This window comes from Cervus elaphus, chromosome 12 (genome assembly GCF_910594005.1).
Source record: "Cervus elaphus chromosome 12, mCerEla1.1, whole genome shotgun sequence".
Taxonomy (NCBI): domain Eukaryota; kingdom Metazoa; phylum Chordata; class Mammalia; order Artiodactyla; family Cervidae; genus Cervus; species Cervus elaphus.
In genome coordinates, this window is record NC_057826.1 from 32323044 (window position 1) to 32335309 (window position 12266).

Genomic DNA, 12266 nt, shown 5'->3' on the forward strand with positions numbered 1-12266 from the left:
TGGCTTTCATGCACCAGTAAATTGAATTGTGCCTTAATTTTTTCACACTGAAAAAGAAGTTAAAGCAAAATTATGCTTTTAATCTGTGAAATGTCTTAAGTGTTAACCCTGTTTCTTTTAAAGTCTTATTGATCCTGCGAAACTTCCTTTTTAACATAAACACCTTCATATAACAAAAGCGAACTACAAGATATTTCCTCAGTTGACAGAAATGATTTAAAAGTTCTGTCTGCAGTATTTCTAAATGATCACCTCAGGATGGACATTCTAAAAAGAGTTCATATGTGGTTTGTGTTATGTCCTCTACACATAAAAAGTGGCTGGGATAGTAAATTTTTTCTCTGTTGTCATAAGTATTCTCCTCTTTTCACTGCACTGCTGAGTACTTTGTACTCCCTTCTCACTTAGTATTTTTCTCTCCTGTCATTGTTCTGGAGTTTTCCCTTCTGCTTGGGCAAGTTGCTTTTATGGGAGGATTCTTTGTTAAGCAGAGTCTGTTGAGTACCTACTAAGTTAATGAGGCTTCATGTCTCAAAGAATTTGCTATAGACATATTAATCCTATGAGATGTGAAGCAAAAAACACAACTGGTTCAGAGCCCGAAGAAGTTTTGGATATGGGCATGCTTCGTTTCCTTAGAGATTTACAATATTCCTTGGTATGTTAAATATTTTAAGAAGTTCATTTCCCAAACTTCTTTGACTATGAGAATGTTTTATTTTCTACTGTTAATTTTGTGAATTCCATGGAACATTGGAAAATGTTGAATTTATTATAGAACTTGCCCTTAATGTTAAATAGGGGGAGAGAAGATAGATATATAGCTACATACTCTTGAAATAAAGTTGTAAATGGTGTCAGAGGTCTAGGTAAAGTGCTATAGAAGTTGAAAGGATAGGAAGATTACCTCTAGAAGTGGGAAAGGATTAGAAGGTGGCATTTGAATGAAATACAAAGGATAAATTAAATTTGAGTTTGTGGAACTGGGTGGAAGGACATTCCAATAAAGCAGACCATATAAGTGTAGACCCCCAAAACAAGGGAAGAGATCATCTTAGTTGATGAAGTATAGTATGCATGAAGAGGAGTGGTATGTAAGGTAATTGGAGCTTTTAATTGTCGAGGTTCTAAATACCAGGATTAGGAATTTGATTTTTTTTTTCTTTTTTGTAAATGTGGATGTGTTAATGATAGTGTTTGAAGTCAGGTAATTTGACTGTGGTGACAATGGCTCTTTGACTTCCAGATTAGAATTTGAATAGTGAAGAACACATTTGTATAAAAACATATTTGTGTCTCTTAGATTTACAAATTAAGTTACACAGACTGAAGACTTATTCAAAAAGACTTATTCTGTTGTTCAATTAACTAGTTAGTAATGAACATGAAATATACAAGTAAGGACCACTCCTTTACTTTCAAGATGTTGATATGCTACTTGTTTTAGCCATATTAGCTATTAAATACATATTTATGGAACTTGGCCACCGATTATAGTATCATGTATATGAGAAAATGGATTCATTCAGTAAACATTTAGCTTTCCTTACCTTACCTACCCCTAGGCCAGAAATCCTTCCAGGTACTGGAATTAAAAAATGGTTTGAGTTAAAAATCAAGTTGAGGGAGTGAAAGAAAAAAAAAAAAACAAAAACACCACCTTTCTTCTCTCAACACTTTACCAGTACTCTCAATATTGCTTCACTTCTGACACCAGATGTATGGGGATGGGGATTTTTTTCCCACAATTCAGTTTTGCAACAGACACTGACTGGGTTTTCTGCAATTCATTCTAATTCTGATACTGTTTACCTGGAGTTAGCTTAAGTCCCACAGAGGGCTGGAAGTTAAGGGCTCAGTCTCACAAAAATGCCCCCACTTTAGATACCAGTGTTGTCATCTCTATTTCTGATTGACCAGCCATAAATTGGAGGTTCTCATGACCTCCTCTTTGGGTTCAGTAGTTTGCTAGAACGGCTCACAGAACTCAGGAGAACAATTTAGTAACTAGATTACTGGTTTATTAAAAAGCTCAGGAACAACCAGAGGGAAGAGGTGCATGAGGCAGAATATGGAGGAGTACTGCACTGTCATTCTCTCCTTGGGTGTACCACCCTTCTAGCAACTTGATGTGCTCCACAACCAGGAATTTCTCTGGACCCCACACTTCAGGGATTTTTATGGAGATTTCATCATGTAGAGAATCAATTATTCATTCAATCTCTAACCCTTCTCCTCTTCACAGAGTATAGAGGATGAGGCTGAAAGTTCTGGGCTTCTAGTCATGCTTTATTTTTCTGGTGACCAGCCCCCACCCAGGAACCCACCAAGAGTTGCTTCAGTAGAGCCAAAGGTGCTCCCAGGAGATTTCAAGAGATTTAGGAGTTCTGTGTGAACCACTCCTATCAACTTCATCACTCAGCAGATTACGAGATTTTAGGAGGGCTGTGTCAGGAACCAGGATCAAAGACCACTGGAACAAAAGCTCTCCTGGCACGCTTATCACTTAGCCTCTTCGTTGTCTTGTGTGTGCTTTCTTTCCGCCTTTCCTTGAATAGGATGAATCCCATTTTGCTAACCTGGAACAAAACATTTGTAGTGCTTTTCAAAAGAATCAGTGTTCAATAAATGTAATTCATTTAAATCCACCACAAAACACGTAGTCTCATGAAAATAAAATCAAATGTGGTTAAAAGGAGAAGCCAAATGGGTAAAATTCATTTAGTTTCAGTGCTGGAATTGCATAAAGCTCATGTTTGATTTCTAGTAGAGTCTTAGATTTACAGCACCGTAGAATGCCTATTTTTTATTTCTGGAGTGGAGCATGGTGCTCCTGCCTTTTTTGGTTTTGGATATAAGGGGCAAATCTTGATTCTCAAGGTCCTCAGCAGGGGATTCGGAGAAGGCAATGGCAACCCACTCCAGTACTCTTGCCTGGAAAATCCCATGGATGGAAGAGCCTGGTAGGCTTCAGTCCAAGGAGTCGCTAAGAGTCACACACTACTGAGCGACTTCACTTTCACTTTTCACTTTCATGCACTGGAGAAGGAAATGGCAACCCACTCCAGTGTTCTTGCCTGGAGAATCCCAGGGACGGGGGAGCCTGGTGGGCTTCCACCTGTGGGGTCACACAGAGTTGGACACCACTGAAGCAACTTAGCAACAGCAGGGGATTTGGCTATGGGCAAGCAAGTGTTTTGATTTATTGTGCATTTGTGATGTGCTCAACATTGTTCTGTTGACCACAGCTGGAAAGTAAGAGAAATGGATGACAAAACCTGCCCTTGCTTTCAACTTAAGTGTAAGAAGAGAGAAACTTAGAGATGTTACTGCTGCTGCTGCTGCTAAGTCGCTTCAGTCGTGTCCGACTCTGCAACCCAACACATGGCAGCCCACCGGGCTCCCCTATCCCTGGGATTCTCCAGGCAAGAACACTGGAGTGGGTTGCCATTTCCTCTCCAACGCGTGAAAGTGGAAAGTGAAAGTGAAGTCGCTCAGTTGTGTCTGACTCTTTGCAACCCCATGGACTGCAGCCTACCAGGCTCCTCCATCCATGGGATTTTCCAGGCAAGAGTGCTGGAGTGGGTTGCCATTGCCTTCTCCCACAGATGTTAGTATAAAGTAATAAATGACAAAATGGAAGTGTTAACTGGCATTAAATATTATTCTGTGTGGGGATTTGAATTTTTAAGCCTCATGTGCACGTGTGTTGTGTGCTTAGATCCAACTCTTTGCAACCCCATGGACTGTACCCTGCCAGGCTCTTTGGTCCATGGGAGTTTCCAGGCAAGAATACTGGAGTGCATTGCCATTTCCTTCTACAGGAGATCTTCCTGACCCAGGAATTGAACCCTGGTCGCCTGCATTGCAGGCAGATTCTTTACAAAGTGGGCCACAAGGGGAGCCCTTTCAGCTTCATGGGGATTGTTTAAGAGTGAAGAAATCAGTTGAGATAATCTAGGGAAAGAACCCTTTCCCCACAAGTATCTTTGTGGATTGAGTAACTTGGTCACAGGTAAGGAAGCAGAAGTAACATGAGTTTGAAGAGAAGACTAGTGTATGCTCGTGGTAGTGTGCCTGTTCATTTTGGGGTACAAATAAATTTGGTTAGGTAGTGTAAAATAAGAACTTAAAAGGGTAGATTTAAGAGGGTGAACATCATAGTTTTGAAATTGCATAGGGAAGTTTCTGACTAAAAGTGAATAGTGTTTTAAAGATTAGTTTGACAGGTCTACTAATAGACTCACATTTGATAGTGAATTTAAGAAAAGTACTTTCTACAGGAAGTACCTGAAGCTACTTGTTAGTTGCTTTAATAGGACCCAGAAATACTTCTTCCTGAAATCCTCTGAGCCTTATTTTTTTTTTACCTAGGTAAGTGAAAATATTATAGGTTCTTTGAGTATGTAGGTGGCTGTAACATATTTTATTGAATCTTTTTGAGACAATTTAGTTGGATTTTCTCAAGGGGAAAGTGTTAAACTAGGAAGTTTATGTTCCTGTTCAAGGGCTTGAGGTCTTAATTTTTAATAGAAATGACCACAAACTCCATGTTTTTATTACAGTTGGTAATAAAGAATATGAAACTTACAAGGATATGAAATCAGTTTAACAGATAAACACAGTAATAAATTATGTAAAGTTTGTCTTCCCTGGTGGCTTAGTGGTAAAGAACCCACCTGCCAGTGCAGGAAATGCTGGTTTGATCCCTGGATCTGAAGGTCCTGTGGAGAGGAAATGGCAACCCACTCCTTTTTTCTTCCCTGGGAAATCCCATGGACAGGAGCCTGGGGAGCTACAATGTATAGGGTAGTAAAGAATCAGTCACAATTTAAGTGACTGAGCATGCATGCAAAGTTGAATTTGACATGATAGTAGCTTTGTAGTACATACTTAGATCGTTTTGGCTGATTTTGCTTTTAATTACTATAGAAAAATAGAGATTAAGATATACCTTTGTTCGATTCATGATATTCTAGAAGATTTTGGGGGGAATTGTTTACAGGTATCTTTGAGAATCCTCTTAGGAGGAGTTGGTCATTTAGAGGTCTTGAGGAATTTGTTAATTTGCCTGTCTTTTTCTCATTGTAAATGCCTTTGCAGTGCTAAGTATTAATAAGTTACTGGGATTTATTTAGTTTTATAAGCAGAAAAGATTTTTTTTTCCCCAAAACTTCCATTTTTTTTTGAAATCAGCAACTGATTTATCTTTAACTCTTGTGATAATTTGCCTTTGAAGATAAAACCTGTACTTCACTTCAAGGATACTGTTCTCTTCTAATAGTTCCTTCTCCTTTACTGGTCCCTCTTATTTTGTCTCTTGATGGTTTCCTTTCCTCTTCCTATTTCCACATGTTGGCATGCCCTTCTTCCTGGGTGACCTAATCCAGTTCTGAGGTTTTAAATAATTTTAAAATTATATCTAGCACCAGTTTCTTCCCTGTAATACAGCTTATTTTTCTGACTATGTGCTTTACATTTTCACTTGTATTTCACATTGGCATCTTCAGCATATAATATGCAGAATAGAGCTCTTATTTCCCCACTCCCTTTTCCATCTCCTTCCCAGTCTCAGTAAATGGTACCACTCACTGTTCATACAGTTGTTCTGGTTGCAACCTCTATGAGTCATCATGATTCCCTTTTAAAATTTCTTCCCACAGCCAGTTTATTAGCATTCAGTTCACTCACTGTATCAGTTCAGTTCAGTCACTCAGTTGTGTCCGACTCTTTGCAACCCCATGGACTGCAGCACACCAGGCTTCCCTGTCCGTCACCAACTCCTGGAGCTTGCTCAAACTCACATCCGTCGAGTCGGTGATGCCGTCTAACCATCTCATCCTCTGTTGTCTCCTTCTCCTCCTGCCTTCCATCTTTCCCAGCATCAGGGTCTTTTCCACTGAGTTAGTTATTTGCATCAGGTGGCCAAAGTATTGGAGTTTCAGCTTCAGAATCAGTCCTTCCAGTGAATATTCAGGACTGATTTGCTGTAGTATAGACTGGTTTGATCTCCTTGCAGTCCAAGGAACTCTCAAGAGTCTTCTCCAATACCACAGTTCAAAAGCATCAATTCTTTGGTGCTCAGCTTTCTTTATAGTCCAACTGTCACATCCATATGAACAGATCCTTTAAAAGGTCATGAACCTGGCAATATGACAGTATCCCTTACATTGCTACTTTGATTTGAGTCATTAGCATCTCTTGACTAGACTACTGCAGTGTTGCAGGTTTTCTCAGAGAAGCTGACTTTAAGACAGTTTAGTGTGCAGAATATTTATTAGAAAGTACTCTTCAGTTCAGTTCAGTTGCTCAGTCGTGTCCGACTCTTTGCAACCCCATGAATCGCAGCACACCAGGCCTCCCTGTCTATCACCAACTCCCGGACTTTGCTCAGACTCATGTGCATCGAGTCAGTGATGCCATCCAGCCATCTCATCCTCTGTCATCCCCTTCTTCTCCTGCCCTCAATCCCTCCCAGCATCAGGGTCTTTTCCAATGAGTCAACTCTTCGCATGAGGTGGCCAAAGTATTGGAGTTTCAGCTTCAGCGTCAGTCCTTCCAATGAACACCCAGGACTGATCTCCTTTAGGATGGACTGGTTGGATCTCCTTGCAGTCCAAGGGACTCTCGATGCTTCTCCAACACCACAGTTCAAAAGCATCAATTTTTTGGCTCTCAGCTTTCTTCGTAGTCCCAACTCTCACATCCATACATGACCACTGGAAAAACCACAGCCTTGAAGTAGACAGACCTTTGTTGGCAGAGGAATGTCTCTGCTTTTTAATATGCTGTCTGGGTTGTTCATAACTTTCCTTCCAAGGAGTAAGCATCTTTTAATTACATGGCTGCAGTCACCATCTGCAGTGATTTTGGAGCCCCCAAAAATAAAGTCTGACACTGTTTCCACTGTTTCCCCATCTTTTTGCCATGAAATGATAGGACCAGATGCCATGATCTTAGTTTTCTGAATGTTGAGCTTTAAGCCAACTTTTTCACTCTCCTCTTTCACTTTCATCAAGAGGCTTTTTAGTTCCTCTTCACTTTCTGCCATAAGGGTGGTGTCATCTGCCTATCTGAGGTTATTGATATTTCTCCCGGCAATCTTGATTCGAGCTTGTGCTTCTTCCAGCCCAGCGTTTCTCATGATGTATTCTGCATATAAGTTAAAAAAGCAGGGTGACAACATATAGCCTTGACTTACTCCTTTTCCTATTTGGAACCCGTCTGTTGTTCTGTGTCCACCCTTGGGGTGAGTATATGTGAAAGGACAGGGTAGATAAGCAAAAGTGGGTCTTAGGAGAAATAGCAGTACAGTGCTGACCCAGCGACAGTGGTGATGGTTGCTATGGGAAGTTCTGAAACTAAAATTACCTCTCAAGAGTTGCCCTGATATTTGCTGAAGTGGTCAGGTGTTTATATCCCCATCTTAATTAGTAATTAGATAGAGACCACATTGGCTTTCCCAGGTGGTACAGTGGTAAAGAATCTGCCTGCCACTGCAAGAGACACAAGAGACCCATGTATGATCCCTTTGTTGGAAAGATCCCCTGGAGTGGGAAATGACAATCTGTCCCAGTATTCTTGCCTGGGAAATTCCTTGGACAGAGGAGACAGTCCATGGGGTCACAAAGAGTTGGACACAACTGAGCACACACAGACAACATTGGGGAAAGTATGACATTGAGTGAAGCAGCTCTGTGCAGCTGAAGGATCCCTGAACATACTGCCAGGTGAATGCTCTGCTGACAGCACTGCTAGCGGCTAGAGCAAGACCCTTCTTGACGGGATATCTGGACTACACATCTGTGTTCACTGCAGAACACTCCTGTGCCACTAAGCTCCATGTTTTCATATACATTGGCGGGGGGAGGAGGCAGGTAGCTCCTCTAGCACTCCATTTAGGATTCTTACCCTGGAGGAAAATCAGAAGTGGGATGAGTGGCAGAGTCATCTTGTCTACCTATTTATTCTTCTTCCATAGTAAATGTCTCCCTGTGGATGTTAACATGTGATACTAAGATCTTCATACTTCATGCCCAGTCTCATGTGTCCATTCATGTGCGTCAACCCCAGATTTCCCTGTTGTCTTTTTTCCAGTCCTTTTTCCTCTGATAGCTAGGTCCTTGGCCACTATCCATGAGTCCATGTATATTCTAACTAGGTCAGTTTTCTGACCACTCATGAGGATGACCATTCTTTGCCTTTTGGGAGGATATTTTTCCTGTCACCGAGTTTTAAGGCCACTGCTGAGGGAAGTTGGGATTGCAGTTGCTGTTCATTTTTATTTGACACCAACATGCTTAGCCACCTCTTCATGAAGCAAGCTTATGCTTTTTCCTTTTCTATCATCTGGTTTTAAGTGATTCCTATAAGGCCATACATATGAATTAAGGGAAGCATGCTAGTGCAATAGTAGTGAAAAACATGGGCTACCTGCTTATGCAGTTTGCTTTCTGATTCTGTTCATGTTTGATCCTGGGGTTACTACTTCCATCTTACGATAAATAGTTCTTGGATCTGCTTGACATCATGATTTGTTGAGTCTGTTGGAACCCAGACCTCCAACGAAATCTTGTGACCCCATGGATTGTAGCTCACCAGTGTGGCCTTGGGTTAAATATACCCCATGTATCACAATTTCTCAGGCATACAACTAGTCTATATTAATAGAACCTACCTCATAGACTTGTTAAGTATGTATTAAATAAGATTGTAAGTGCTAGGCACATATTTGGCACGTAGTAAACACTTTTAAAAACTAGCTGTCATTACCGTCTTATTTAGAAGTCTTTCATGTGTTTGTCAGACTTTCTAAAGTTCTCTGTAGCTCTAAGCATAAATTCCTTTGAGTCATTGTTTCTCAGTTTGTGCTTTTAAATTAAGATTTGTTACACATGTCAACTCTTGTCTTAAGTGAGGTAGTCTCAGGTATGATTATATAAATATGTTTGCTAAATGAGTAAATTGTATTTTAGAGGGTCAGAATATTTACTTTGCAGACTATCTAACTCATCCTTATGATTTAATCATCAATCATGTCAGCACCTGGGTAAACTGAATTTATTTACTTATTTGCAGTTATTCCAAAATATTGGCATATCCCCCATGTTGTGTAATACATTCTTGTAGCATATCTTACATCCAATAGTTTGTACTTCCCGTTACCCCACCCTGATACTGTCCTCTTCCCTACCATTGGTAACGACTAGTTTGTTCTCTATACCTGTGAGTCTGCTGCTTTTCTGTTATATTCACTAATTTGTTGTATTTTTTAGATTCCCATTATAAATGATTTTGTACAGTATTTGTCTTTCTCTGTCTGATATATTTCACTTTCAGCATAATGCCCTTCAAGTCCATCTGTGTGGCTGCAAATGGCAAAATTTCATCCTTTCTTATGTGCTCAGTAGTGTTTCATTGTATCTATATACTTCACCTTCTTTATCAATTCACCTCTTGATGGACACTTATGTTGCTTTCATATCTTGGCAATTGTAAATAATGCTACTATCAACATTGAGGTGCATGTATCTTCACAAATTACTGTTGTTGTTTTTTCAGATATATACCCAGGTATGGAATTTCTGGGTCATATGGTAGTCCTGGGCTTCCCTGGTGGCTCAGATGGTAAAGAATCTACCTGCAGTGCAGGAGACCTGGGTTCGATCCCTGGGTCAGGAAGTTCCCCTGGAGAAGGAAAAGGCAACCCACTCCAGTATTCCTGCCTGGAGAATTCCATGGACAGGGGAGCCTGGTGGGCTACAGTCCATGGGATGGCAAAGAGTTGGACATGACTGAGCAACTAACATACATGGTAGTTCTATTTTTTGTTTTTTGGGAGATCTCCATACTGTTTTCCACAGTGGCTGCACCAATTTTTATTCCCACCAACAGTGTACAAGGGTTCCCTTTCTCACATCCTGGCCATCATTTGTTACTTGTGTTCTTTTTGATGATAAATTAGCCATGTTGAGCATCTTTTCATGTGCCTTTTGGCCATTTATATGTCTTCTTTGGAAAAATGTCTGTTCATTTCTTCTGCCCATTTTTAAATCTGGTTTGAACTGAATTTCTTAAAAGTAGCTAGCTGTCTTGTTTGCTTTTCATGCCTTGATCATATTGGATGTTTATATTTCCTAGAGCTGTATTATGATGGCTGCTATTTTTCAGTTATTTTGACCACTATAAAAGAATCTTTTAAAAAGAGTCTTTAAATTTTTTTAAAAACCTATTTATATTGTTATGTGTTGTTGCTACTTGATGTTTATTTTTTAGCAATAGCTGATATTAACAATAAAAAAATGATACGGTTTTCTTCTAAAATATGTACATTTTGAAAGTTGATCATGGATTTTATGTACACAAGGCATGCGACAGTTTATCAATTGTTTGATAAAATTATTGGCTTGTATTTTTGATGCCATATGAATATAAGGAGAAATTTTAAAAGACGGAACCAGTGATGTGCATGTTTTCACCTTTTTAGCTTCACCTCTTATTCTCACCACCTAAACTTCAGGCACAAGGAGCTATTTGTAGTTTCCCAAAGTTACTATTAAGTGTTATATAGCAGTGGAAATAGCAGTTTAAATCTCAGCTCTGCCATATACAGCTTGTGTTATCTTGGGCAAGTAAGTATCCTCTCTAAATCTCAGCTTCTTCATTATAAACTGGGGATAAAATAGGACCTCTGGTCTTAACTGCACACAGTGAATGTTAAATGATTATGTGAGCTGTTCTTGTTGGTGTTCCTCCTCTTTTTCCGATGGTTATTGTTCTGACTGAAGCTTATTCTCTCAGTCCTCCTCTCACATCAGACTCGTCAGCCATTCTCTCAAATTCTAATGTGATGATGATGATGATAAAAGGACAGGTTATCATCTATGGGTTTTAATTGTCATTTCTCTCTACATCCTTCCATATGTGGTATTTGTGATCTAGTCCATTTTCCTCTGATGGGTTAAGCTCTATCTTCTCTTTCCCTAATGGTCTGGAAAACTTCCATTGTTTTCTGGCTGACTTTTCTTCTTTCCTCTGTACTCAGCTAAAGTGTCATGCTCTCAGAAAGTAAGACTGTTGGCAATACTCACTTTTTACCAGTATTCTTTCATTTCCATCTTCCCTTCATCTCTGTTGCTGTTTTTAGAGCATTCAGGAATTTCTTTCCCCCACATTTATCACAATTGTGATTAGTTATTTCTGTAATTACTGTTTAAGGTTTATATCCTTAGTAGAAGATCATTTCTGTGAGAACTTGCAGAGACTTCTGTATTGAATTCACATCTGTATTCTTAGTACCTGCCACAGTGCTCAACACAAGAGTAGTTGTTTACTAAACGTTTGCTGAATTAAGAAATATCCTGTTTCCATCACTCAACTACCTATTGAGTTAACAACTCCCTCAGCAATGTTAGTACTGAAGCTTGTGCACACATTTTAAATTTTACTTGTCACATACTATTACTGTATTCTTTATACTTTTTCCCTGTTCATGCTGTAAGTTTCTGAAGGGTGCCATTTGTGTTATATACATCTTTTTATTCCAAAGCCTAACAGACTGCTTGGCCGTGGAAATTTTACTGTTCAGTGAATGTTCATCAGTGAAAATATGTTTTTAAAGTATGATTAAGAATGGAAAGTTTTACAGATACAAGAATTCAAACTGAAATCACCAACAAATGCTATCAGTTTAAGTTATATGCTAAATGTGAGGCAATATATATGATACCTATTTATATGAAATAGGGTAATATGGAAAATATGTAAATTCATGTGTTAATATTATGTGTCTAAAAAACATATTATCAGCTGATGGTGAACATTTGAATGATAATTTTCTTAATTGGGACTTCTATTCTGATATTCTTTTTTTTTAATTCTTTTTTTCTATAAAGTTTAGAAAATTTTGTTTTGCTATTTTAATATTAGATATTATATGTGAGCATTTTTTCTCATTTCATTAAATTTTTTACAACATGATTTTAATAGGAACATAATTTTTATCCTATAAATTGACTATAACTTTTCAATGATTCTGTTTATATTTATGTAAGTAACTTTTCAGCATTATACATAATACAGAAATTTTGCGTTCATATCTTCTTTTTCCCTTAGAATTTTAAAAATAGAATTACTGGGTTAAACAGGTGTGAGCATTTCTGGACCTGTTGATGTTACCAAAATGTTGCTTCTTGCCCTCCAAAAATATTGTACATTTTAACTTTTCTAACAATAGTGAGAGTGTGAATTTCAGCTTACCTGCTCCT

General features: G+C 38.8%; 1 protein-coding gene across 1 annotated transcript in view; it reads left to right on the forward strand.

The window, feature by feature from the left end:
• EXOC5 (exocyst complex component 5) overlaps positions 1 to 12266 on the forward strand; it is a 53377-nt gene that overhangs the window by 2347 nt on the left and 38764 nt on the right. The window lies entirely within an intron of this gene.